Source organism: Callospermophilus lateralis, unplaced genomic scaffold (genome assembly GCF_048772815.1).
Source record: "Callospermophilus lateralis isolate mCalLat2 unplaced genomic scaffold, mCalLat2.hap1 Scaffold_63, whole genome shotgun sequence".
NCBI classification, from domain to species: domain Eukaryota; kingdom Metazoa; phylum Chordata; class Mammalia; order Rodentia; family Sciuridae; genus Callospermophilus; species Callospermophilus lateralis.
In genome coordinates, this window is record NW_027514713.1 from 5,636,076 (window position 1) to 5,661,146 (window position 25,071).

The following is a 25,071-nucleotide window of genomic DNA, read 5'->3' on the forward strand; positions in this document are numbered from 1 at the left end:
CTTTTTTAGGAGACATAAAATACATCATGGAAGACAAGGAGGGAATTATCATACTGATAAACTATTGCTAAAGTAGCCTCTTCACAGGGCATAAGAAAATCCTACTAAGAAGTTGGATTACAGAAATTACATTTTATATCTGTTACAAATAAGCCTACTAAATCTTGGGGAGGGTAATTAAATTCAAAACACAGCTGAGAAGTAGCCACACCAGGAGTCCACCACAAATCTGTTAGATCTAAAAGGTCACAGTCAACTTCTTCCTACTACATGAAAGCAAATTAGAAAGATGCTCAAGACAGAATATAATTAAGTGCTAAACTGAACACAGTCAATGTCAATTCAGTAGTCACTGGTCATTCAGCAATGGGAGAGGATATCATTGACTCAAGTTAGAAACATACTTCCAATAGGACTTGTCACCATGTTCACATCATCTTCATTTCCACTTTGGTTTCTATCCATAGGTGTCAAAGTAATTTGTGATAAGCACATTTTAGGAATCAGCAAATTAAATTTAAACTTGGAATATCTCAAGTGATAAGATAGTCTATCATTCCTAACATATTCAGTTTTGAATATTTTATTCCTTATCATTGAAAACATATCATCAGATATTCTATATGAACCATCTGTATGTAGCAACTGAATTAAAAAAAAAAACACTTTAAGATATTGGTAGAACAACCAGGAATAATCTACTTCATTTTGAGAATAAATTTAATATCTTCTTGATTTGAGACCATCTATAAATTGTTCATTGTTCTTATAAAATCTGGAGTTTCAAATTGACAAATCAAGATCCCAATGTATACCTCTAACTCTAATCTTTGATACTGTACTACAAATTAAGCAATTTATAAATCTGCCATTGTATAGTGACTCCACCGAGTCAAAATTCTCCAGAAATTACACTCTAATTTAGAATCATGTAAAAATGACCATAGCTGAGGAAATAAAAACAATTTATTAATTTTAATTGTACAAGATTATTTCATAAACTTAAGGTAACACCCCAGCTAAGTCAAACTCATTTATTACATGTTTTTATGGGATCTAGATTGAAAGTCTAACAATAATCTTCTAATTAAAATAGGTACCTTGGTTTCTAAAAAGCAACTAATATACCTCTATAGACACATAGGATCATATTGCAGTGTACACACAAAGAAAATTCTAGAGATGTAAAAATGAAACCAGCCTGAAATAAAAGCAGTTTGAAAAAAAAATTGGATCTAAAGGAACACAAATTTTTGCCACAGTGCTAACAATAAATCATTTTGAATATCCATGTGTGCCACAGGATTTATTTATGGTAATGCAGCTTGGCTGTTGAGTAAAGAAAATTAATAGTGCTTTAAAAACAACTATTAGATGCAAACTAAGGAGGCATAACACTGGAATTCAAGTATAAGAACAAAACTCCATGTAACAAATTTGCATTTATTTATTTTGTTTGCTTTATTTATTTGCTTTGTTCAGTATGTTGGTTTATGTTATAATACAACACTGCTCATGATAAAGCATTGATAATAATCATATTTGAAGCATTTTGTTAAGAATTAAAGTACACTCAGACTGCACATTTTGTTTGTTTGTAGTAAAATACCTGACCCAGATCATGCTAACAGTGAGGGCTTTCTCCTCCCACTTTCCAGTCCACATGAAGGTATTATTTTTACTGCATTTATAGCCTCTGGAGGTACATTTTCCTCTTCTATATTTCTACCAAATTACAATATCTCTTTTCCCAAATTAAAACTGTGAAATACAAAGAGGGTGACTTTTGCATTAGAAGCAAATGGCTCTTTAGCCTATTGAGAACAGTGCCCAGAAGAACTGGTGGGGCACAAGGAAGAGGATGGATTTCCTCCAATAAGCTGAGCTTGAATTTTTTTTAAGGCCTATAAACATTTATTAGGAACAGATGAATAATCATGACCCTCTCTGCTAGCCCATTCCTGTAGAAATGTCTATACAACTAGGAGGGAGCTCAGGATCTATTTCTCAACCAAAAATCCTCTCTCTCTGTCTCTCCCTCCCTCTCCCTCTCTCCTTTTCTCCCTCTGACCCTCTGTCTTTCTCATTTCATTTTATACTAGGGATTAAATCCAGGGTGCTTTACCAATGACCTACACCTCCAGTCGTTTCTTTTGAGACAGTGTCTTGCTAAGTTGCCTGGGATAGAGATCCTGCTGCCTCCCTGTAGTCACTGGGACAACAAATAGGTATGACTGTGCCTGGCTCCCAAAAGTGTTCTTTCTTTCTTTTTTTGTTCTAATTAGTTATACATGACAGTAAGATGCATTTTGGCACATCATATATAAATGGAGTATAACATTTTATGCCAGCCTGCATCCCTGACCACCTAAGGCCCTCACTTGGGGAATGCTCCAGCATTGGCATCTGTTGGCTTTGGGCCCCACTGTCTCCTTTCCCTTTCAGATAAGTCTCTACCTGAGGGGCCTCTCTAGCAGGCTGATAGCCATTAAAGGACCTAGCACAAAAATATGAACAAGAACACCAGATTTTCTTTCTTGGTAAATAAAGTCTGAAGGGAAGGTTCTGCTGATATTGAGTGCTTGAGTTAAGTTGTGTAGAGGAAGACTGCGTAGCCATTTTAGGGCCATTTTCCTGCTGTTTGAAACTGTAGAGCAGCACAGACCAGTGGAAGCACACAAACACAGAGAGATGAGGATAGAAGCCTGAGTTTCTGCTTGTATATCCAGTTTCTATAATGCCCAGAGGGATTTTCTTATTTTTAGATATTTGTAAGATTTCCTCCTATAACTTTTCAACAAGTCCCTTTTTACCCAATATGACTGAAAGTTCTTTGATTCTTAAAAACCCAAATATAGACTTATTACAATAATTATAGTAAGTGCTCATCATGTATTCCTTAAAATATATCTATTGTTAAATGGTAAACTCAAATGTTTCTCCAACACAGTTATTTTAAAACTTTCATGAATCTTAGAATCAACAGAAAAGTTTGTTTAACAATGCAGATTTGTGGGTTCCAGTTCTGACTCCCTTCAAAATCAGAATTTGTTGGGCTAGTAGCCAGTATCCCATGTAGATCTAGCTGAATTTTCATGGATCACACTTACAGAAACCTGTTCTAGTGATTTTTGTTTTACCCTTGGGTCAGTAAAGGCTACAGAAAGATTGCCCATGACCATAACTTTGCATTTTAATCTTGTAGCCTTGAATTTTTATCACAACATCCATTAAACTTTGGATTAAATTTTCTTTAGTCATACTGTGGACAATGGTGATCTCTACCTCAGTTGGCAACCTGTTGAAATGTGAAATTCAATGAAATTCAATTCAATAGGCTTTGCTTCCATGAGATAGTCCTACAAGTTCCCTATAAATAATAAGATAATGGACAAATGAACAAGAAAAAATAAATAAAAAGAATTGAATTTTTTTTCCTTTTAACTGTGTTTTCCAGGAAAACAGACATAAATCAGTTAAGTCTCCTATATTTGTGCATCATGACACTTGTTCCTGCAAAGAATTATCAGAGAAACTTAGTCATAAAGGTAGACCAAATTCTATTTTAGTGGTTTATTAGGGTTTTTTCCTACTGACATCTCTGTATTTATCATAGATTTATTGAGTTCCATTTTGAATAAATTTACTACTAAGGAAGTTTGGGGAATAAAACCTGAAAAGGGCAAGATTTCAGATCTCAAGGAGATTATTCTTCGCAGGAGTATGAAACACCTTTCCCAACAGCTAGAATGTAAGCGATTCAGACAGATTACAAGACTTAAAAGGGGAAGTGATTATTTTTAGAAGAAGCATCAAGACAAGTTCTATGAAGGAGACAAGAGCGTACAGCTTGGTAACATTTGGGCAAGCAGGAGAGATGATGAAAAAGATATTCAGAACAAAGAGGAAATCAGGTTTTCCTTATCATCTTCTGCCATAACCCTCTAATCTTCTGCATAGCACATGCCACATGTTCATTTAGGGAGTTATATATTCAATGCCTTTATCTTCCCTCACTCAATTGAACTTTCCATAATGCAGGAACTGTATCTGTTTTACTCCCCACTCTTTGAATATATATGGAACACCTGGAACCCAGGTGCATGGTACCTGGAACCCACTGATGGTTCAGCAAATGGTTACGAGTTTAGGATTGCACATGGTTTGACATTCCTTAGCTTTGCAATTGTGGGCTTTATCTTTAAGCCTGTACTTCCTCATGTGTAAAATGGGGTAGTAATAGTCTTTCTATATAAAGTAAAGGTAAGAATTAAATAGTGTACTACTCTTTTAACAATTTTGAAATATACAATATATTATTTTTAACTAGATTTAGGTGAGATAATCAATTAGCTTGATTTAAACATTCCATAACTTATACATCTATCAAAACATTACATTGTACTCTGTAAATATATTAATTTTTATTTGTTCATGAAAATATAATAAAATATAAAAGTAAAAATAAAGATGATATTAATAAAGTTCAGCTATTATAAATTTAATAAGAAAAGGCAGTGAGGTAAAGTAAAATCTGTTGTTTCATGATACCAAATTTTAGTGGTAAAAGTTGAATTTTCTATAAAAAAGTTTTCTCTTATATAAGCATTTAGAGACACCAGGCAAGACAATGTAGCAAGTTTGAACACTGGGTTTCTTGACTTTGCTCCTTTTGAACTCTGTGTTCACAATGCTCACCTTGAGGAGTCAGTTGTTTTAGCTACGGAGTAGGACTAACAAAATAGCCTTTCCTTTGTCATAGTCCAGACTGTCTATGAAATGGTGTGTGTAAAAGTAGTGTGTGACTTGTAAGATGCAAAGTCTGCATCACAGGTACCAGACTTCAAATTCTTGATGTGCTAACAGACAAGCAAGCCAGGTTTGTGCCTCTCAATGTAGGAAATGACTGGTCATGGGAGCAAAACAGGCTTCAGAATCAAGGAAACCTGGACTCTCAACCTGCTCTGATGAGAAGATGCTGAGTAACCTCAGAACAGTTGTTTCATCTTTCTGAGCTTGCAGTTTCTCACCTGTTAGTCATATAAGCTTGTGTTTATCTCCTTGGGCCATTGTAGGAGGTAAAGAAAAATCCAGTTGATAATTCTGTGCACTCCAGATGTTTATAAACATACATCAAACTCTGATCCAGAAGCAACACAAGGGGAATGGGTAGGAGGAAGGAGTTTGAACTGAGAATGCTTCCATTATAAGGTATTACTGGGTTTATCTGAGGAAGTATAAGCCACACCAACTAAGAGTTCTGAGCTCTGAGCAGCAGTTCTTGTTCTAACCCAATGTTCCTACTTGTCAGAATATGATAGTCCTGGACGCTGAGCAAATCTTCTTAAAAACATTTTTTCCCCAAATGATGATATGTTATACTATGTTTTAAAAGAGACAATTAGAAATGTCATAATTTAAGGAAAAAATAAAAGGGAGGACAAAAAGAAAAAGAAATTTTAATCAAGAGCATTTTATCACCCCTCTATGAATTGAGAGAAGGCATCTTTTATGAATTTTATCTGCAGAATTCCATAGTTTGGCAGAAGTATGATTGAGAACTGTAATCTCTATAGCTTCAAGTGTTTGTCATTCCTCCTCCTAAATTATCAGGAATATTTATTGAGTACTAGGACCACATAGTGATCTATGAGCTTTAAATTACAGACTAAAAAGACCAATGCACACCCAGTGGCACAATAAAGACAAAGGCACCTGTACTCTTGTATCAGGACTAAGTGTGAAGACATATATAAGCTATATATCAATAAGATTTATAGCTTATAAATTATACTATATTATATTTAATATATTATATTAATTAATTTCTCAAACAAATTTGAAAAAGAAACCATTATCCAGAATTTTCAGAGGAGTAACAGATTTAATTGTAGCCACTTTACTAAGGAAGAAAAGGTGTTGGATTACTTCCAACATTATTTTGGGGCCAATGTTCCAAGTTCAATGTCTTAATAACACAAACAACAGTTTCTTTATTATTTGGGAATAAATTAGCATTCCATTGTCTATTTCCAAGGTGGACAAAAGTAGGCCCAGAGAAATGAAAGAAGATCACAAGTACTTAAAAGAGGAAAGTAAAGAGAAAGGGTGGTTCTTTTATGCAACGAATGGAAGAGATTTGAAAGTCCAATCTATGTCCTTGTGGCTCTTTGACATTTGGAATGACCAATTCCTAACTGGCCTGGATTTGATGAGTAATCTGTTAATGCTATAGTTTCCTCTAAATGAGAACAAAATTTTAAGAATTAGAAATGATCAGGGAAAAGATGAAGAATTCATTTGCTTATATTCAACAACAATTACCTAATGCCCATCATTTTCTAGACTCTGTTTAAATGAAAATTCTTATTCTCTAGAGTTACAGCCTGTTCAGAAAAAAATGCAGACTTGGAAACAAGTGTCACAATTCCTACATGTGGTGGGCCTAATACTATAGGAGAGCCACACGATACTAGTTTCCATCATTATTCAATGATAATAATGACAGTACATGTCTGTGTACCTGGCATAGTTCCACCTGTTCTTCTTATAACAGCTGTATGAAGTAAGCAGTAATATTTTCTCACTGGGAATTGAAATTAAAACAGCATGTATCAAGTGATTTGCATGGCAAAGATGGGACTTGAACTTAGGATTCTAATTTAAGAATCCATGCTCCCTTGGCTGGGGTTGTGGCTCAGTGGTGGAGCACTTGCCTAGCATGTTCAAAGTCCTGGCTTTGATCCGCAGCACAACATTAAAAAAAATAAAAATAAGAATCCATGCTCTTAACCATTAAGATAAGTGTTTTTTTTTAAGTGTGTGTGTGTGTGTATATACTTATAAACACACACACACACATACACACACACACACACACACACACACACACATCACTGACTGTCTTTGATACTGGAGCCTCAAGGCCTAACTCCTTGAGGGTTGACATGGGAGGAAATGGATACCACCAAAGGAGATTTCCTAGAGTGCTGCTGGCCTTCCTGTTACCATGACACTGCTGTGGAGCTCATCCCTAGAGATGAGAGTTAAAAGAGCCCTATCATTCTCTAATTATTGAGACTGATTAATAATTAACTATTAGCTCCATGGTTTCTAGGAATTTATAGGACGATCTATTTTGAATATGTTTCACTTTATTTTCTAGTCTATTAACTTTATCTCTTCTACATTCTTCCTTTCCATAAAGTAGAGAACAACACAGCTGGGAATTATTTCAATTAGTCCTCTGGGGGTACAGGGTAAAAACCAGTAATATAGACAAAATAAGAATGCCCATGCTTTGATAATTGTTTTGTACAATCGTCACTGCACAGAGGACATAATAATTTTCAATACATTTAGCCAGGCACCCTGGCACATGTCTGCAATCCCAGTGGCTTGGGAGGTTGAGAAAGGAGGATTATGAGATCAAAGCCAGCTTCAGCAACAGCGAGGCGCTGAGCAACTCAATGAGACCCTGTCTCTAAATAAAATACAAAATAGGGCTGAAGATGTGGCTCAGGGGTTGAGTGTCCTTGAGTTCAATCCCCAGGACCCACCCTCTCAAAATTATCAACACTTTTTATTTAACATTGTATTAATTTATGTATACATTGGAAATTTCATGTAGTAATTAAATGTATAAACTAGGCCTCTTGAGAGATAGCCTGGTAAGAATCTTAGAAAACACTATTGATTTGAGACCTTAAAATATTAAAAGCAAAAAAGAGGAAGTATGATAGTGATGAGAGCAGTGGCTATGATAATTACTTTGTGATACTGCCCAAGCATACAATTAGTAGTGATCTCCTACATAAGGTTATAATGTACATTAAGCCATATTGTATAATACTAAGGGCCAAAAGAGTGCCTTATCCTCCACCAATGAAGTCACCTATAAAGAGGTGTTGTTTTTTTTGGCATACATATTTACTGAGATCTTTACTAAAACTCTAACTACATTTGTTTTACAGAAATGGACAAACTGGTCCTAAAATTCATATGCAATTGCAAGAAACTATGAATGATCAAGAACAAATAATTTGGAGAACTGATACTTCTAAATGTTAAAGCTTACAATGCTATGGTAATTAAACGTGTGATAATAACATAAAGGTAAAGATCAAGGATACAGAATTGAGAATCAAAGACATAAATCCATATATCTCTCATATATTGCTTTTCATACAGTTGCTGTGATCAATAAAGTGAAATATGCAGATATCCTTTCAATCTGAAGAGATTCAGCCTGAGGTGGGCTGGGATGCTTCTCAGACATCTGTGCATTGAGGGAAAAAAATCCATGGGGCTGAGAAACACTGCAATTCCCAAGCTGTTGCTATTGTTAAGGAAAGGACATTGGATCCTTCAGGCAGCCATTTGCTTTATGGGCTGAAGAAAGAATAGGAGAAAATAGCAAGAAAAGTACCAAGACATTGTTCTTAATCATTTAATTAATTTATTACAGGGACTTTGAAATTGGGCCACAACAGAGTTTGAGATTGATGGACCTTTGGTTTGCTTAAAAGAATAGGGGACTCTCACTAATCCTTTAAGGAGAAACTCAGATAAGGAAGAATGAAAGAAAAGCAGCATGGTTGGCTACAAGCCACAGATTATTCAAGGCTTGAAAATCCCTTTAAGTCTCAAGGATTTAGCTCCTAAACCAAGTCAGGACAAAATAAAACCCGACACAGCTCCTCCATGGCTAAGACACAAATCAGTGCTGACACACCTGGCCCTCTGGAACCACCTTGGCTCTCCAAGAAGTTTAGCATGGATTTGGTCTGAGTCACATAATCAAGTGATTTCCCAGTCACATCATGAACCTACTAAATCAGAGCAGCTGAGAGTAGGCATGGGCATCAGTATTTTTTAGAGATTTGCCAGGTGATTTTATCATACAGCCAAGTCTGAGGACCATGAATGTAACCTCTTCTCAACTTTGATGACCCACCCTAAAACCAAAGCTGCAAAAAAGTTACTCTGTCCTCATTAGTTGAGGTTACAACTTACTCAGGGTCATCCTTCTCCTAGGACACCTTTTCTCATTTCTCAGAGTCAAATTATTTTTCTCCACCCAACCATGACCTCACCATGACCTCACCTGTGTGTCCCAGATTCATGCTTCTCACTTTTCAACTTTGACAGTGACATTTCCTTGCTTAGAAATTTCTAATGAACACCACTCCACCTAGAGCTTTATACTCAAGGGAATCACAGGGGAGTTTATATAAGGACACATTTCCAGGCCCATCTGGGTCTACTGAACTGGAATCTGCATTTTTCCAAATCCTCAAGGGATGTGTATGCACATGTAAGTTTGAGTAATACTGTCTTAGAGCATCAGTCTCCAAAGTATCCTGGAAGAAAATGCTCAAGGATAGAAAACCCACTGCTATATTCAAATTTTCTATCTTCTTACAGGACATCTGTACACTTTAAACATATCTATTAATTGACAACTATATACCCATACTGCGCTGGGTTTAAAGGATTAAGTGGTGAAGACACCAAAAGTGGACCCTACATTCCATTCGTGGATTTACAATCCAGCAGGGATTAACGGGGAAAGATAAGTATGGTGAGCTCAGGAAGGAGATGTGTAGGATGCTGTGAGATGATTTACTTAGGCTGATAGGGAAGGGCCAGGGTTATCTGGGAGATGAAAGCAATATTCTTGGGGAAAGGCAGGTCAGAGTGGATGCACTTGTTGAGGGCCCAGGAAGGCAGCTGAGGAGTTTGCCAGCCTCACACACAGCAGGTGCAAGGGCTCCAAACACCTATAGAAACACCTGCCTCATGCCTACTCTGTGCCAGGCAGAGGTCTCAATGCTTTCCTTGTAGGCAGGTATGATTAGTGACCCTGTTTTACAAATAAGTAAAGTGAGGCAGAGAGCAAGCAAAGTTTCTGTGACAGAGAAAATCTGGGAATCCAACTCCAGCCATCTGCCTCCAGTATTTCTGCTTTCAGATTCCAACCTACAGCCTCTTGACCTGGGAAAAAACATGACATATTCAAGAAGCTAAAAAAAAAAAAGGGACTTAGGCCCTGAGGTGGAGCATATTCTTAGAACTATGAGCATTTTTCCTTACAATGGGGTGGTGAAATCACCATTCAGAGGCTTTGCTTTCTTACAACTGCAGATTCTGGCACTGATCCCACAGTTATTGGAGGAGAATTTCTAAACAAAGACCTGCTAATCTGCATTTTAACAGTGTTTGCAGGTGATTCAGAAGCACTGATGTTTGAGAACCATTGATTTAGAAGTACTATTTCCTGCAAAATTCCTCCATTCTCATAGTATCCTCTAATTAACTCATGGTTATTTAATAATATCTCAGTCCCAAGGTATGAACTAAACATGAGGGTAAATAAGAATGAAGTGGAAAAATGGAAGAAATCTGAAAATTGAATCTTTACTCTTCTAGTCCCTGGCTGCCAAGCTGTGTAAAGAGTTACCTAGGCTTGAAAGTTGGGAAGCAAAAGGAGATGCCACAGAGACTTAGAACTATTTTCATTACAATGCCAGTCATTAGACTAATTGAAACTCCGAAAATTGGAGTAAAATTTAAAGTTGCTTCAATATACAAACTCTCTCTCTCTCTCTCTCTCTCTCTCTCTCTCTCTCTCTCTATATATATATATATATATATATATATATATATATATATATAATTTTTAATGTATAGTTATTTGTATACTATATATTTACATGTAGATATGTGTGTGTGTGTGTGTGTGTGTATGTATATATAAAGAAAAAAAAAGATTTTAGAAGATAGAAAGACTTCCCATGTTCTTGGATAGGAAGAATCAATATTGTCAAAATGGCCATACCACCCACAAGCAATATACACATCCAATGCAATTCATATATATATATATATATATATATATATATGTGTGTGTGTGTGTGTGTATTTATATATATAGTGTGTATATTAAATAAGAAGCAGCTTTGACAAAAACTTTACATGTCTATGATTCCTCCACTCTCAGTTATAGTTAGAAGACTCTCAGGCAGCATAAAAAATTTTCTTGAATGTTGAATACATGGAATAGCAGTGGCAGAAGTAATCTCTAATCACCAGGGTGCATTGGCTCAACAAAATTAATTGTCCCACCTAAGAATGCATCAGGGGACTTTGATAGCCCCAACACCAAGTTTAAGCTGTCAGTAGGATATTGTTTTTAATTTAGTCTTTTCCTTTCTTATAACCATGTAGCCTAGGAATTATGCTAATCTTCCACAAGTAAGAAACTAAGGAAAAAAAACTGACCCTCAATAAAACTCCAATATCATAAATTATATAATTCCTCTGCATTTTTCCAATATTTATCTTTAAGAGCCTGAAATATTTTGGGGAACATTACCATTAAAATTTCCAAAGTTGGCTTCTTAAATGCTGCCTTTTGAATGGATCAGGTTAGAGATGGTGGCTTTTCTATATCACTCTGTCTGGAAATGACATTTCCCTGGCTGTTCAACAAAACCTGTTCAATCAGTTCACACACTTTGGATCTTCATTTAAAAAAAAATTGGGAGATTTTCTGGAAGAGATTGTTATTTTCACTCCTCAAATGATTAGAAATCAATAGTTTTCCTATACTCCAATAGTAATTTAGCCAAATAAGAAATCAGGAAAACCATCCCATTCGAAATAACCTAATAAACCTTAAAAAGAAAAAAAAAAACTGTAGAATTAATCCAACCAAGAGGCAAAAGAGCTCTAAAATGAAAATTATAGAATACTAAAAAAAAAAAACAAAACAAAACAAACAAACAAACAAACAAAAAACAAATATCTTAGAATATAGAAAGACTTCCCATGTTCTTGGAGAGGAAGAATCAATATTGTCAAAATGGCCATACCACCCACAAGCAATATACACATCCAATGCAATTCCCATTGAAATACCAATGATGATATTAACAGAATTAGAAAAAAAATCTTAAATTTATTAGGAAGAATAAGAGACCAGAATAGCCAAAACAATACTAAAAAAATGCAAGAGGTATCATAATATTTGGACTTGCATTATCCTGTAACACTTTTATAACAAAACCAGTATTGGCATCAAAATAGACATAAAGTCCAATGACCAATGGAACAGAATAAAATACATAGCTACAAATCCACTTAAATACAGCTGTCTAATATTTGACAAAGACACCAAAAATATATTTTGGCAAAAAGACTTTTTAACAAATGGTGCTGGGACAACTGGGTAGCTATATGTAGAAAAATTACATTAGCACTCTATCTCTCACCCTGCACAAAACTCAAATTGAAACGGATCAAAGACTTAGGAATTAGACGAGGGACCTAGTAACTGCTAGAAGAAAAAATAGGGTCAATACACATCATGCAGGGGCTTGTGCAAACTTCCTTAACAACACCCTCCCCCACAAAAAAAAAAAAAAAACCAAACCAAGAAGCAATAAGTGGGATGCCATAAAACTGAAAATCTTCAGCAAAGCAAAGGAAACAAGAGTGTGAAGAGAGAGCCTACAGAGTGGGAGAAAATCGTGACCAACTACTTCTCTGATAGGAAATTAACACCAGAATGTACAAAGAACTTAAAAAACTCATCACCAAAATAAAAATAACCCAATCAATATATGGGGAAAAGAACTAAACAGAAATTTTTCAAGAAATGCAACTAGTCAACCAATATATGGAAAAAAGTTCAATATTTCTAGAAATCCAAGAAATACAAATCAAGTAAGATTCCATCTCATTCCAGTAAGAATGACAATGATAAAAAAAATATGAACAATAATGAATGCTGGCAAGGTTGTAGGGAAAAGTGTTCCATTGTTGGTGGGATTGTAGCCTAGTACAACCACTCTGGAAAGCAGTATGGATATTCCTCAACAATATAGGGATGGAACCAGCATATGACCCAGCCATTATGCTCCTTGGTGTTTTCCCAAAAGATCTAAAATTGGCACACTACAGTGATACAGGCACCTCAATGTTATAGCAGTACAATTCACAATAGCTACATAATGGAATCAACCCAGATGCCAGTCAATAGAAGAATGGATGAAGAAATTGTTATTGATGTATACATATGCGTGTGTGTGTGTGTGTGTGTGTGTGTGTGTGTAGTTCTAATTCAACTATAAAAATGAATTAAATTATGGCATTTGCTGGTAAACTGGCGGAAATGGAGAATATCATGCTAAGTGCAATAAGTCAGAAACTCAAAGGTCAAAGGCTTTCTCTCATATGTGAAAGCTAGAGTAAAATAAAAAAAAGCGGAGGGAAGGATAGGATAACATAAGTGAAGGTCAGCAATGTAGAAGAAGGAGATCAAGAGGCAGAGCAGAGGAATAGGTAAGGGTGACAATGCAGAATGAATTCTTAAAAAGTAATGTTATGTGAAGACATAAATAGATCACGGGGAACTTCACCTTTATGCATACGGATAAAGGACCAAATATAAATTAATAGATGAGCAAAGGAAGTCTGCTAGAGTAGAGGAAGGAGAATGGGAAAGAGGGAGGGAGTATGAGAGTTTAATGGATAGATCATGAACTGAAATTGAATTCCATGCATGTATGCATTTGTCAGGATGAACCCAACTGCTAACAAATAAAACTCTAATTAAAGAAAAGATCATAAACACAATAAACTGTGGTTTCAAAGTTCCTCTTCACTTAATACACACATTTTAACATATATTTATATCTATACATATATATTTGTGTGTTTATAGAAAGAAATAGTGTATGTGTACGTATATACATATGTGTGTGTGTGTGTGTGTGTGTGTGTGTAGTATTTATGTGTGTTGCTTAGAACCCAGGGCCCCTCACAGATGCTAGGAAAGTGTTCTATCACTGAGCTACATCCTCAAACTCACATTAATATAATTATTTCTGATTCTGTTGGTAAGCAAAATTCATTGGATGCTTCTTCATTATTTCTGGCGCAAAGTAATAAGATGATGAATGGCAGAAATAAAAAACTTTGTGCAGGTACCCCACCATTGCGATACAAGACACAAATAATGACAGTCTTCAAAAGCTGTCACTATCCCTTTGCCAAATACTTACAGGTAGTCTGAAGGGCCATTATATCTGTGCTGATGTTGGTCATATTTTAATGTCACTCTCATGAATTGACGCTATAGATGTATGAATAGAAAAACATTTGGGAGATTCTAGAGGCACAGGGCTGAGATTTTCTAAGAAAAAGTGCTAATGCTTTAAATCTCTGACAGGTCCTCCCTGTGTATTTCCCTATTTCTTCTGGCAGCAGCTGCACAGCAAGAGTGTAAAAGCCATGCCTGCTTGAAAGCACCTGAGCACTAAGGAAAGGCTAGATACCAGTGGAGGAGATCCACTTAACTCACTCAGCACTAGCATTAATATTCTTTCTTGGATTTGCCTTTTCATGCTGTGGCAATGGGTAAAAGCCCATGAACAAAGGCCATGGGTATGAGACTAGGGGAAAAGAACCAAATTTTCAACTCCAAAAATGAAGCTTCCGGATTACGAGTACTTGTATTTCCACATGGACTAGCCCATCAGGGCACTGCAATAAGCTTTGGGAAAAGAACTATTTCAAGATAGAGGGTCACTTCACTAAAACACCCCTCTGTATTCAGATAGGACCTGGGTACCAAATGCCCTGGGCCAGAACCCTCCAAATATACCCAGGTGTGAGATGCATCACCACTAAAAAGGGAGAAATATATAAAATTTATAAGGCCAGTGTTTGTATTTTGTTCAATACTTTAATATCTTCTCTCTTGTTCTCCCACGTAGGTATACTGATGAGTGATATAAGCATAGTACTTAAACACTATATCTCAGTAAAGGTGCTTGGAACTGTGCTCCAAGCACACAGGGCCACACAGAAACTGTGACAGTGATGGTGATTTAGAAGGAAGCACATTGGATTAAATGGTCAAAATGCCACAACAGTTTTAGTAGAAGATGAATACTCCTGAAATGTGGACCAGTGGAATTATGGTGTGTGATAACTAAATAGGTTTTCCTTTCCAAGTTCTGATAAATCTGGAAATGCAGACTACATTTACACTCTTTTATCAACCTTGTTCTCAAGAAGACAGGCAAATGGAAGATAAAGGACATGCACATTCCACACCCTTCCACCCATGTAGCAGTGAGAAAGCAATCAGATGGGTGGGAGGGAGAGCAGCAGGAAAGCCGTGTCAGCATACCTGGTTGACACAACCTTGGGCAGGGCGTCCACTCGCTGAAAGCAGTCACAGTGCAGTCTTTCTTGCATGAGAGGAAGCAGGGTCGCACAGTTTCCGGTCAAGTCGAGTCTGGACATCTGTCAACATGAAGAGACTATGTCATTGCCTCTGGGGGACTGTAAGTGATTTAACAGAATTGTAGCATTTCAAATACTGAGGATACTGAGGCCCTCTTGTTCCTTTTATAGATGAGGGAAGAAGGACCCAGGGATGTAATGCTACACGCTCAGGTACTCACAGCCAGAGGCAGAGCCCAAAGCACACTCGGCTCCCTTAACCCAGACCCAAAACACTTTTCTCTAAACCAGGAATACAACATTCCCTGACACCAAAGAAAGTCAAATGCCAAATAAGTGTCTTGTCATCAGCATCAATTCAAATAGGATTTGATTTCTTTTTCAGAACAAATGAATTTTTTTTGAAAAGTATATTATTCAGGGTGACACAGCAAATGTGTGATGATATCCCACAAAAGGAAGAGAAAAATTCAAAGCCATATATGGATATACTGAGACAAAAATCATCAAACATCATTTAAAAATATTGTGCATCTTTGCTCATTAATAAAAGAATAATCGATACATTTTTCTATAGAACATATAGGTTGATGAAGAAAGGGATATGATAGTCTGAAAATAATATACTGGCTAGCATTAACAAGAGAAACATCAATTTTGTTATTATGTGGATAATTAATTAAATGTACATATGTGGAAGAAAATTAATACATATAGTCAATGGACTCATAGGCACTTAGAAGAAATGAAGTTCAGAAAATAGCAAAATAGTTTTTGTTTGCTTGTTTGCCTCATTGTTTCCATGGGCACAGAGGGCTAAAAAATTAGCTTTACCTACAACTGTGATACTCCATGAAGGAATCATGGAAGCACTTTGCAACAACATGTATTTGGGTTTCCAATGCTGTTTCCCTGGGCTTCCTATGAAGCAGAGCACAGTATGCATAGAACTTAACACATGAACTGAGCAGAGGCTGCCTGGCGCACAGATTATAAGTACTTCACCTATGTTATGATTTATATATGAGGTGTCCCCAGAAGCTCATGTGTGAGACAATGTAAGAAATTTTGGAGGTGAAATGTTTGGGTTATGAGAACTTTAACCTAATCAGTGCATTAATTCAATGATATGGATTAACTTGGTGGTACCTGCAGGCAAGTAGGGTAGAGATGGAGGTGGTCACTGGGGGTGTGCCTTTGGGGTTTGTGTTTTGTCCCTTGCGAACAGAGCTCTCTGCTTCCTCATTGCCATATTCTGAGCTGCCTTCCTCCATCACCTTTCCACCACAATGTTCTGCCTCACCTCTGGACCAAAACTGTGGTGTTGGTCAATGGAGACCTCTGAAACTATGAACTAGAAATAAATTTTTCCTCTTCAACATTGTTCCTTTCAGGTCTTTCATCACAGCAATGCAAAATCTGACTAAAACAGCCTACATTTTTTTTTCCATTTTCTCCTAACAGAAGTGTAAATCTTAATTTTCATATGATAAACTGATACGCTGAAATAAGTAGTGGGCCCAAGGGCACATGAAGACAATGCACTTGCACAGAATTCTGATGGAAAGATCATCCATCTATCAACTTTAACCTGATAATCAATAGACTTTCAGTGGGAGAAAACAGAGAAAATGGAGGTGATAATTCTAACAAGGAAATAATAGGCTACAATGTCACACACCCAGATGAAAATTCAGAGTGAAAGATCCACCAAGTGTATACAGAATATTCAACATGAAAACACTAGTGTTAGGGATCAGACAGATGAGGATGGTGGGAAAAAGAGGTTAAGAGAATAATTCTAGCTGGCCCCCACATTCTTTCTTTTCTTTTTTTTAAAGAGAGAGTGAGAGAGGGAGAGAGAGAATTTTAATATTTATTTTTTAGTTATCGGCGGACACAACATCTTTGTATGTGATGCTGAGGATCGAACCTCTGCCGCACGCATGCCAGGCGAGCACTACCGCTTGAGCCACATCCTCAGCCCACATTCTTTCTTTTCTAACAAGCAATTTACCTGCAGCTCTGCCTGGCCTCAATGGACAGGAAATGTCACATTCCTCAGTAAACTACCTGTTTTCTGCAGGTGAAATTCAGGTCCAAAATAATGTTGATAAGAGGAACCCAAGTTACCCTTAAAGAGGAGACTTTTGTAACCAGATCCTGAAACTCTGGGAGATAAGGATAATTCTAATTGTAAGAACATATGGTTAAGAATCCAATTAAAACCAATCAACATGGGCCAAGGTGACCTAGAATTGCCATGACACTGGAGACTAGAAAGTCTGATGTCACCCTGCTGTCAGTCAAAATTAAGACTGAGAGGACCCACTCTCTACCTTGAGAGTATCCCTTTTCCTTTTTCCTATTCCATCAATAAACTCATTCCTGTTACTTTGAGGGGCATATCTTAAATCTCTCTGACTTTTTCACAAGAATTGGAGTTTAAAGAGAGGGTCTTCATGTAGCCTCAATATCTCAGAAGGCCCCATATCTATAATACAAGGACTGTTCAAATTTTAAACACAGAATATGAGAAGAATTAATCATGGTTGATGCAAGAAGAAAAATAGATTACTTAAGGGAGAAGAATCTGTCTGACAACAGACTATAACTGGCATCGCTATCAAAATGAAAGCATTTGCACAGTTTTAAAATTTTAGGAACACTATAAAGTATGGGAGATTGAATTTTGCTTTGGAAAGGAATGTTCCAAAACATCATTGTTGCCACAGTAAGATAAAAATGCAGTGGTTGAAAGATAAAGATAGAAGGGGTAGGAGAGGGTGGAAGTTAGGGTGTTCTTGTCCAACAAAGCAGGTATTGAGAGACTTCATTTGAGTATAAGTGAAGTGAGAAAGCAAGGTTGTTAGGGTTGCAATGTCTGCATCCCCAAAATTCACCTGTTGAAATCCTAAGCCTCCATGTAATGGTATTGGAAGCTGGGGCCTTTAGGAGGTGACTAGTTCAGGAAGATAGAGCTCTCATGAATGGGACTAGTACCCTTACAAGGACAGAAACAAGAAAACTTGCTCCCTCCCTCTGCTCTGTGCAGACATAACAAGGCCAATGGCAAACCTGGAAGAGGCAGGAACCTGAATTAGAACGGACCAGACTGTCAACCTAGAGATTTCCCTCCTCTAAAACTATGAGAAATATTGTTGTTTAGGCCACTTGGTCTACGACATTTTTGGTATAGCCATCCAAACTAAGACAGATGCCCTTAAGAATATTAATCAGAAGTACTAATGTAACCAACAAACAGAATGCCACATGATTGATGGAGTTAGCAGAAAGGAGCTAAGGCTCATTACTTTTATGGGCACTAATCAAAGGATGACCATTTAAAATTGATAAACAAAGAGGTGATGTGAAAAAATTAATATAAACATAAAAAACATCATTAGAAGTTAGGAGGTCAGCAACAGAAAAGAAGAATAGGGAAGAGTGTATATCAGTGTTCGCCATTTAGACATAAGACACAGCACAAATAGATAAGGATCTAACACAGTGGTACTGGGCAGGACCGAAGGAGGGAAGGGTGGATGGCAGCAGGGGTGGCACCAGGCTTCTCACTGTTCACCTTTATAGACTTATGATTGGTGAACTAACTGGGTACTCACTAAACCAAAAGAGAGAAAAAGCAACATTGTCCAAAAAAAAATGGGTTTTGTTTGGGGAGTGGGATAGAAAGTGAAATAGGCAGATGGTTGGAAATCTATTGCTTTCGATCATCGATCCCTTTGTATTATTTTATTCTATTCTGGAGCATAGAATGCATCACAAAAAACAAAAGTGAAAAATGTATATATCCACAAAAATATCACTCAATAAATTACTATTAGTGGCATTATTATTAACCATTCTTAACACACACACAAATACACACTCAGTTCAATCAAATGCATCCATTCCATGAGCAAAACAATAGAAAGAAGAGTATGAGAGTTGAAGGATATAGTGTCACTTAAACAAGCCACTCTGGTAAGGGAAATTTATATCATACCTTAGTAAAGATAGCAAAACCCACTAAAATCATTCCTAAATCCATTGTTCATACCCTGAGATCTACTAAAAATAAATTGAACTGCCATTTATTCTAACGCCTCTGCAACCTCTCCTGGTATACCGTTGCAAGTGATGAAGTGCCACTTGAGTAATGCCTATTCTTGTATGAACTGAGGGTCACAGGGTAGGGGACCCACTTCCTCCGAAACTTTCCCATCAAACACTCCTTCAAAAGCTCACCCAACAGCCCAGAAAGATGAGTGCCACGAGTGAAGCTTTCTACAGAGGGTTGCTCATACTGAAGGACTTCCTTCACTGCAATTAGGAGTAGGTGTTAAAGTCTTTGGGGGGAACTGATATTGCCTTCTTCATTGACTATTTACTAGCAGCACTCACAATAAAGGTTCACCAGAAATAACGTCCACTCTCCATAAGGGAGAGAGTGAACAGAAACAGCCTCATTGTCTCAGTGGCAAAGGTCAGGCCTGGGCTTACAGTGTTTTTATAGAAGCAATGAACTGAGGGCTTTCCTGGACGTGCAAGTGATTCCCGGTCTGAGAAGGGCCAAATTTTCTCTTGCCTGTGAAGTTGTCTTTTTGTTCATTTTTTTCTGTTAGTAAGGTTTACCTTTGCCTCATGGGTTCAACTTCCTCTTCCTATTTATCTACATGTTTCTATCCCTTCAGCATCAACACATTTTAATTTCTTGTCAGTGTTCAAAAAAATCATCGACTATTAGTAACTTAAGTGTCTTTGATTTCCAAAACAATAAAAAGTTTATTTTCTGTATTATTTTGGTCACTGACCAAAACATGGCTTTTGACATCTTCCATGCTGTTTGAAGTATGTGTGTGCTATACACAAGACAGGCGCTGTGCATACACTAATTTTGAATGTCTTGAGGGTGTAATTCCATCTTACACCATATCTTTAAAATGCCAGATCTTTCCTTGGTATAATCAGAAACAGTAAATAAATAATTAAATACTATTTTATACTACTGAAGCCAAAAGACAAATCCCTGGGGAATATGTGGGAAACTTTTTCAGCTATTTCTAAAATAAGAATTGCATGCTTAAAAACCAGGAAAACGTAAGGATTCACTTTTTGGTCAGTAATCAAATTAATGCTCTGCACCTTTTGTGATAATTTATGCATCCTACTTTCAGGAAAACATGTTGGTCCTGGATTGGCACTACTCTTGATAAAATGTGAATTTATTCATTTCAGTACATTTATTTTCCTGAACTTGCACTAGGATGGTCTGTTGTATTGTCTCTTGGTTATGCTGTAGGCCCCACTTTTTATAAGCACTGTGCAGAAATGCATCAAGCTGAGCTACCTAGCCTGCTATTCTTCATGATGCCTCTATCAACAAGATGCACACACAACGCTCCATCTCCCTGATCACTCGTCAGAACCAGGACAGAGTGTATTCATCTCCCTCAGCTAGATGGGGCAAATCTGCCAACTTTTTATACATTAAGTGTTTAAATGGATCTATTTATTACTATGTCTCACACAAATGCCAGGTGTTTTCACACTGAAGGCGGAAAGTGCCTTATCCGGAACTTTCAAAGACTTTGAATTGTGTGTTTGAATCTTTGTTATTATGATTTTTTTGGACATTGTAAGTGCAAAAAAAATAGTGAAACAAAACCAAATAATACTCCAAAAATATCCCAACAAGCTCTCTCTTCTGGTTCAGTTGGGTCCTAGCTAGTTCTCATTTTCTGATATGATCAGTTCTATTACACATACAATGGTAACTTTCTCACCCACACAATTACATGGAAACCGAAGCACCAACTCAGGGAGGCAAGAACTTGCAAGAAACTCTGGGCTTCACAGTACAGTGAATTTACAGATAAAAACACATTATTTTAGCCCATTTATTCCATGGAGACAGACTTCCTTTTCTCTACTCTGAAATATTCTTTAGGAAACTTTCTTCTTCCTGCCTGTTTCTATTCCCATATTCCCACCCTCAGGAGTTCACAAGTTACTAGGGGTCTACTTCCATTGTAATGGCTTTCATGTGAAAAAGAATAAAATACATATTTTTGAAAGAATAGATCAATGAATACTTTCTATTGCTGATAATCTCACTAGATGCTTCACTGGACATTATGTATTATTTTCTTAGCTCAATTAATTTCATTAACCTGAAGAATTTTAATTAAGTAAATTGATGGAAGTCAAGGAATGCTGCTCATTTTAAGCAGGATTATTTAGAGACATACAGTAAGAATCAAAATTAGGTTGTGAAGTCTCCAGTCTCATTGACAGTGCAAAGAGTTACTAGCATTAGCAATGCCTTTCAGGACACACACACACACACACACACACACACACACACACACGTATACGTGTGGGAGGAGATTGGGGAAAGATTTGTGTGAATGATTTTTCTGCGTTGATAAGCTGTAGCAAACTATAAGTTATTCACTGTAATAATATTTCAGTCTCACATATGTGAATTTTCAAACAAATACATTTAGTTTATGAATTATTCTTTAAAATGTAAACCTCCAGTAATCACACATCATTTTTAAAATGTATTTATTGGTGCATGTTAATTATGCAGAATGGGAGGTTTCACTGTGGCCCAGTCATGCTTCACGCATCTTTAAGTTAACAAATGAGTAAACTGTGCTCAGAAACCTTTTTAAAAATTGCTATTCAAAGTAATTATTAGATACAAAAGGAAATTGAGGACTATTTTGAACATATAACTCAGCTTTTCCTGTCCAAATAGCCCTTTAAAATGTGATGATTTATTCAGTAGATGTCAGTCTCAATTCTAATGCCCCTTTGCTAAGAAATGAACAAATTATATTCACGTCAAGTAGATTTTAACTGCTGTTCAGAGCTGAAAAGTTTGATGGAAGAGAGATCAAACTTCAGGAATACTAAATTTTCTTATCACTATAAAGAATAATAGCTTACTGCATTCTGTGTGGGGTTTATTCCTATACCTAAGCCATACTTATTTTTATGTCCATCATAATGTTTCCAACATCTTTTTTAAAAAAGTTGAAAATCTGGGTCATAAAACTAAACATTATCAAGGCTGCAGTCCTTCTCAGATAAAGGAGTCCCCAACTCTGCATAATGCCATCAAAAGTCTTTCAGGATTTCAGCATTTCCGTTTAGCCTCCTGAATTAGATTATCACCTGAATCAGGTGACATAAAACGTTTTAGTCCATGTTTGTCCATAACCCTATTGATTAATCAATTGCATTCGATCTATGTGGCACTATGACTAAAAGGCAAGTTGAAAAATATAAGTGAAAAAGATTGATATTCCCCCAAACATCATAAATCTTGTACAGCTTTATGCTAGGGCAGAAATAATATTTATGGGTCAATAAGAGTACATCAAGTGTATGACCACTCATTGCTCTTCATGATAGCCCCCTTTGCCCAAATTTAGCTATGGTAAATATATATTTTCTTTGTTTATTGAAGCAAATGATAAACATTTAGCTTCTCTTGATTCCCTGTTCTTCATATCCAATCCTTGTCAAACCCTATTGCTCCCCTACCCAGAGGTGTGGTTCACTCATGAATTCCAGAAATGCTTACAGGACATTAACTACATGCCAAATGCTACTAAAGATTATTTATTGTTGCAACAATAAAAAACAATCAAGGGGCTGGGATTGTAGAGTGCATGCCTCACACATATGAAGTACTGGGTTCTATCCTCAACACCACATAAAAATAAATTTTTAAAAAAGGTATGCATATATGTGTAACATATATGTGATTATATATATATATATATATATATATATATATATATATATGAAAAAAAACACATTAAAAACACTCAATCCCAGCTCTCTGAATGCCATATTTAGGAGGAAGGACTGGTGAGGTCTTCCTGGCCATGCTTAGCTTCAAGTTATGCTTACCTTTGCATGTATTTGCAGAACTACCCGTTACTTGGCTGCTGGGGCACAAGCAGTGGGCAAAATCTCATCAGTCTTCACTATTTCTTCTATGAGCATCTCCTTTTCTTTAACTGAGCTTCTAGGACTTTCCTTACACATGGCCAAAGTACACAAAATTATGAATAAGGTCCAGGGCCCTTCACCTCAGGGCTACAGATGAAATTATTCTGCTGTTTGAGTTTGCCAATGACAGGGACCCAAATTAGACCACAATAGGTAGAGGAGCAAAAGGGCCTATCTATGTTGCCACAAAGGGCCGGGGTGGAGGAAGGAGGGATGGGACCAGAGTTTGATGCTGTCAGAATTTTTTCTGCCTACATTTCTGCTTCTTTCTGAGCATCAGCATATTCTCTCCTGCCTTTTCCACTACTCCTGATCATGGCTGTCACAGTTTCTAGTTCAAAGGCTTAGAATACCAGGTATAGAAAGAAAGAAGACTTAGATTTTCCCAATTTGAAAATTCCTGGAGAAAGAGACTAAGTAGTTGATCTTTTCATATCAGACCAAAGATTCCACCAGCCCATCTTGGTGACCTGCAACTCCTGTGGCTGGGATGGAGTCTCCAAATTCAGCCACTGGATAATATCTGTGGTTATGCCAGTCATCACTTTGAACAGAGCATAGGTCCCTATATTTTCTTCTTTACCAGTCTTCCCTTGAAAAAGAAATATATAGAGAAGAAATTTCCACAGCTGAGTTCTGCAGTCAATTACTTTTTACCTCCCATCACTTACAATTCTCTTTGACCCTTTTTGAAATCTATATTCTAGTTGCCATGTTCATATTTCTTCCTGCTTTAAAAAAATTAGTATCTCCAAGTTCAGAAAGTATAAAAAGCATGCAATTATATTTTCCTTTAGGGTATGAATTAGCCCAATCAAAATAGCTGTCTGGATTTATCTGCTCACTTCTGGAAAGGTCAGAGTGAAACACAACCCTATAATTCAAAGCTTAATGCCTTTTTGTTCACTGAATCTATGTGATTTGAGAAGAGTCAATAATAATAATAAGATCAGTACTAGAATGCTTGCTTGATTATTCAAATACTTTCGGTGTTTTTGGACATTGCTTACTTTTACATATTGAATAATACACATAACATAAACAAAACTAGTTGTACCTATTATAAGTGTGTTCCTCTTTAAAGCGTATCTTTAGGTCTTCAAGGGTCAAACAACAATAATAACAATAAAATGCCTCTTACACCACCACTGACCCAAGCATATCAGTTGTTTGATAAATGTTTTCAATTAAAAATATGCAAGCATGCAATAATGATATGCACTTTCACTAATAGGCTAATATACCTTTTGGTCATCACTTGTCCCACGTGACTTTTGACACAGAAGACCCTCCATGTCTGAATGCCCACACCACATGTAGCTTCTCCATTCCAGCCAACAGTTGCATTAAGTTCAGTTACCAATGTGTTTTCAGAGCAGGGGCCCCAAGGCGATGTTTCCCAATAGAGTTGCATACAGGGGTGGTCGTTGCATACACGATATTCTTGAAGAGCCTGACTAGGAGGACATGGCTTTCCACCTGCAGAAAATTAAAATATAGCATCATACATAACTGTTGGTTTTGCTGTTATTGCTGTTCTTATGATTTTAGATGTTTTAATGATCCAAAGACCTGAGCCACTGAACCCTTTGTTCCACTCTAAGATCAAGGATTTCGGTCTTGACATCAACCTCAGGATAATATATTATAGGCATTTGTCCACACCAAATAGATTATAAAATTAATGGACTAGCCTCTCCTCCTCTGGAGCATGCACCTCTGAGATAAACTCGCAAAGAAAACAGATTTTCTTTTACTATTATTATGCCTACATGAATTAGT

At 36.7% G+C, this 25,071-nt stretch overlaps 1 pseudogene; it reads right to left on the reverse strand.

Annotated features, from left to right (window-relative positions):
• Positions 1-25,071, reverse strand: part of LOC143389495 (thrombospondin type-1 domain-containing protein 7B-like) — a 60,142-nt pseudogene that overhangs the window by 22,325 nt on the left and 12,746 nt on the right.